This window comes from Lepus europaeus, chromosome 5 (genome assembly GCF_033115175.1).
Source record: "Lepus europaeus isolate LE1 chromosome 5, mLepTim1.pri, whole genome shotgun sequence".
NCBI classification, from domain to species: domain Eukaryota; kingdom Metazoa; phylum Chordata; class Mammalia; order Lagomorpha; family Leporidae; genus Lepus; species Lepus europaeus.
This window is the reverse complement of record NC_084831.1, coordinates 66,094,451-66,099,622: the sequence shown is the minus strand read 5'-3', so window position 1 is coordinate 66,099,622 and position 5,172 is coordinate 66,094,451. Positions and strand designations below refer to the sequence as shown.

At 37.0% G+C, this 5,172-nt stretch overlaps 1 pseudogene; it reads left to right on the top strand.

Annotated features, from left to right (window-relative positions):
• The first annotated feature begins 4,779 nt into the window (after positions 1 to 4,779).
• Positions 4,780 to 4,880, top strand: LOC133761275 (U6 spliceosomal RNA; annotated as a pseudogene).
• The last annotated feature ends 292 nt before the right edge of the window (positions 4,881 to 5,172 follow it).

The following is a 5,172-nucleotide window of genomic DNA, read 5'->3' as shown; positions in this document are numbered from 1 at the left end:
AGTTGAAAACCAATGGATTATAGATAATAAGTGATCTTTCTTACATTTGCATATACTTATTTATAATACAATGTAGTAACAAAGAAAGGCAAAAAGGAACTCATTATTTAAATTTAATTATGTCAGATAATGATGATTGGAGAGAGGTTCAAATGCAGTCCATAGAAGTAGTCCTTAAGAGGTTTCAGGAACAGAAATATGTCAATTATGAATCCAAATTAAGATTATAATTCAATCAAACTATTAAAAGTGTTTTTACTCCTCATAGAAGAATCAAAATAAAACTTTTTTTAGACTCGAGAATTTTGAGGTCTGGGGAACCCTGTAATATCTAAGTCTAATACATAAAATTCTAGAATTAAAAATGAGATTTTTTTATGAGTGATGATTCATTTAATAAAGTATATTCTTAGAAAAGATTCACTGTACAACTTCTTTAAATATATCTCTCTACTGCATTGATTTGAATTGATTTACACATATTTTACTAAAATGCAGATTTTCTGGAACTTACAGGGAGTGTGAATAAAGTGTGATCAAAACACTAGGTTTAAAATGTGTTTAATTATGTGCTTAAAATGTTCAGTAAGAAAACACTTGGACATCTTTTAAAAATGTCTAGTTAGAAGCTGTTTTGTAGTTGATCCTGTAGTCATGTGATACTTTTTAAGTGCCAAATGTAGTCAATTAAAATTATTTCGTATTAATTAAGTTTTCAGAAAAGAAAGGTAACTTAGAACCTTAGGACAGAGAAGCAATATGAAAAAAAATTCTATACAGCTTATTTGTCAAAATTTTTTTTTAAAATGTTCAATTCATTTCTTTTTTTAAATTTAATTTCTTTAAAAAGCAGAGAGAGAGAGAGAGAGAGAGAGAGAGAGAAAGAGAGAGAGGCAAAGAGAGATAGAGAAAGAGAAAGAGATCTTCTACCTGCTGATTCATGCACCAAATAGCTGGGATGGTCAGGGCTGGGCCATCTTGGTGGCAGGTGTACAAGCACTTGGGCCTCTTTTGCTACCCTTTCCAAGTGCATTTACAGGGAGTTTGATTGTTAAGTGGAGCAGCTGGTATTGAACTGGTGTTTTGATATAGAATGCCAGCTTTGCAAGTGGTGGCTTAACTGCTGTACCACAATGCCAGCACTAATTTGCCAAATTCCCTAGAAAGATGCGTACGACAAAAATCATCTTTCTTCCCCATAGTGATCATGGCTGAGTTGGATAAGAAAATGAGGGGAGCAGTACGTTTGACATGCTGTGTAGACAATGTACTTTAACAGAATGAAATTAGGAACTCAATGCAATCAGCAGTCCAAGGAATACAGGTTGGTGCCAAGGCCCACATAATGGTTATATAAAGAAATAGTGGGATATATATATATATATATATATATATATATATATATTTTGACAGGCAGAGTGGACAGTGAGAGATAGACAGAGAGAAAGGTCTTCCTTTTGCCATTGGTTCACCCTCCAATGGCCGCCGCGGTAGGCGTGCTGCGGCCAGCGCAGCGCGCTGATCTGATGGCAGGAGCCAGGTACTTATCCTGGTCTCCCATGGGGTGCAGGGCCCAAGCACTTGGGCCATCCTCCACTGCACTCCCTGGCCACAGCAGAGAGCTGGCCTGGAAGAGGGGCAACCGGGACAGGATTGGTGCCCCGACCGGGACTAGAACCCGGTGTGCCGGCGCCGCAAGGCGGAGGATTAGCCTAGTGAGCCGCGGTGATGCTTAATGCATTAGTTTTTGCTTGTGGGTTCAATAAAGAATTTGGAAGAAAAATAAGAGTCAAAGATAACTTGGGATTTTTTGACTCAACTTCCTCTTGAAATTATTTAATTTATTTTGTAACTTTTTTTTTTTTTTGACAGGCAGAGTGGACAGTGAGAGAGACAGAGAGAAAGGTCTTCCTTTGCGGTTGGTTCACCCTCCAATGGCCACCACGGCTGGTGTGCTGCGGCTGGCGCACCGCGCTGATCCAAAGGCAGAAGCCAGGTGCTTCCTCCTAGTCTCCCATGAGGTGCAGGGCCCAAGCACTTGGGCCATCCTCCACTGCACTCCTGGGCCATAGCAGAGAGCTGGCCTGGAAGAGGGGCAACTGGGGCAGAATCCGACGCCCCGACCCGGACTAGAACCTGATGTGCCGGCGCCGCAGGTGGAGGATTAGCCTATTGAGCCGGGGCGCCGGCCTATTTAATTTATTTTGAAATCTTGAGGGAGAAAGAATATACACAGAAGAAAAAGGATTCTGTTCTGATCATTGATAGTGAGATCCCTTTTAGGTGTGGAATGGAGATGTAGAAGTAAATTGGGTTTATAGGCATGCAGTTAAAGATAATGTTCAAGACCAGACACAAACTTTTCAAAATAATCAGAATATGAGTAATCTTTTCTAGATAGAACTAGATGTGTTTTCCTTGGAATTGCAGGTAGATAGCGATTAGAAGAGATGACATCTCTGAAACACTGAGAAGGATGTAAGAGGAGCATAAACTGTCAATGATAGTGAGGACAAGTGGCTCTTAAAGTGAAACATTGTTTTCGAGTGTGTTTTGTCCAGAATTCAAGTGAAGAAAATACTTATAAAGGAAAAAAGATCAATTCCATTGCCTGTGTCTAATATTTTCAGAGATATCAGGTCATTGGTTGTGTATTTTGAAAGACACTGGTGATCACTGCAATAGAATTTTTCATGCAACTGTGGAATCATTTCCATTTGGGTTTAATTAGTTGGTTTCAAGAAAGAATGCAATAAAAAGAGAAACAATGAATGTAATATTTCTCTTTCTAGTGAATTTTGAGGTAAAACAGAACTACTAAACCAATGCATAAACCAGAAATTATTGATTATATTCTCAAATATTACATATCCAACAGAATCCCAAAAGTTAGTTGATTGCCAAAACTGCTTTTCATTTCCTTAATATTCTTATTATAAACACAAGCTATTAGTATAATTTCTTTTGGCATATGTGCTGTGTTTTCCTGTAATTTTAGAAGAATTCCCTAGGGAAACTAGCAATAAGTGTTTCAGTCAGTGCTCTGCTATTTTAAATATTTTCTACTGCAGAGTCTACCACAGATATGCATTTCCTTTGCTGTTTTATTATTTCTAGGAGAGTAATATGTACTTTAATTTGAAATTAATATCTATCTGTCTTTAGTATTTACTATTGAAACCAATACCAATTTTGTGGTTACTATCATTCAAGTTCAAATCAGGACAAAAATACAGGTAATTTTTTGGATGAATGACTGTAGAGGGGCTTCCTACCTTGTGAAAATGGACTTTGGAAATATATATATATATATATATATATATATATATACATAAATTTGTGACTATAAATGATTTTAATATGTTGGTATATTCACTCTGTACCTTAAAGATTGAGCTTGTACCTCCTGCCTCAACAAAGACGCGATATGGTCAGGCGTTGTGGCGTAGTAGGATAAACCACCTGCAATGCCAGTATCCCATATCAGAGCCAGTTTGAGACTTGACTGCTCCACTTCCTCTCCAGTTCCCTGTTAATGCACATGGGAAAGTGATGAGGATGGTCCAAGTCTTTGAGCCCCTTCACCCACATTTGAGACCCAGATGAAGCTTCAGTTTCCTGGGTTCAGCCTATCCCAGCCCTGGGCATTGTGGCCATTTGAAGTGAACCAGCAGATAAAAGAATTCTCTTTTTCTCTTTCTATTTCTGTAACTCTTTCAAATAAAATAAATAAATAAATCTTTTTTTTTTAAAAAAAGGAAAGAAGTGAAGACATTTGGTTCTTAGTTTTCATACAGTATCTCAAAGTCAGATACCATGGGAATATGTGTGTAATCTGCATGAATCCACCTATGATGTCTCCTGATTCATTTTATTCCATAGCTAATTGATGCTTTAGCTCCTATCTTTAGCCATCTGCTCAGGAAAAGCCATGTTATCTCATATAACACTGTCACTTGTCTTTTGACTTCTTCAGAATTAAAGTCAAGGTCTTATTTGACTTCCCCTGGTCCCAAAATAATAAGAGCTTTGGTATTTGATGATCTTAGGCCAGATGCAAATAGACCTGACACCTTCTGCCAATCTGGACTTAGACAGTGTTTCACACTAGCAGGCAAGGGATAGGACTTTGAGAGAAGCTTCCTGGAGTGTCTCATTGATACAACCTGGACGTTTGCTGAAATTAATGTCCCTAGCCAATTGTTGGCATTGAGATAAAGGAGAAAAAAATAAAAGTCTCCAGATAAACTGTCTTCCTTTCTTTCTAGACATCAGCTGCAGGACCTCTTAATAAATCTCGGACTTATGAAATTTTTGTTTCAGGTTGTATTTTATAAAAATATATTAAGACAGAAGACTTGAAAAGAAGTGAGAAATGGTTTGACCACACTTGGAAAACTAAAAAATATGCCATAAGGGTGAATCCTGCTAATTAACAAATGCAGACAAAAGAAGCAAGGACACTTCATAGTCATTTTTATTTCTAAAATATTGTTGACCTCATATTGAGATACAAGCTTTAACATGCAAAAAATATATTCCAACACAGAAACATGCCTCATATAATTTCAATCTTATGAGGTTAACATTAAGGTTTATTAAGGGGATTTTCCATCTCCCTAGAGAAAACACATATGGAAGGAACAATATTAAATGGTGGGGACATATTACTGTAAAGACATAAAATTCTAGATGAAAGGGAAAAGATGAGATCACATATGTTCTGCAAATGTAGAAAACAGGGTAATATTTTGAAAGGAATGATCAAATGCTGGCTTTATGACTTTGGCAGCATGCGTTCTAAAATTGGAATAACATAGAGAATATCATGACCCCTGCACAAGGATGACAGGCAAATTTGTGAAGGATTCCATGTTTTTAAAGGACTGCCCATCAGATTGACAGAGTTTTCTCAACAGAAACAGGAATGAACAGAGATATTTTCTAAATTCTTAAATGAAAAAACTTACAACTTAGAATACATTATCTAGCAATGCTCTCATTCATGAAAGAAGGTGGAATAAAGACCTTCCAAGACAAGTAAAAATTGAAAGAATTCATCACCTCCTATTCAACCTTAAAAATGATGCTTACTGGTGTGCTACATGTAGAGACAGAGAAAGACAATCATCATCAAAGGTAGGAAACCTTCTAGTAAAAAGAATGGATATT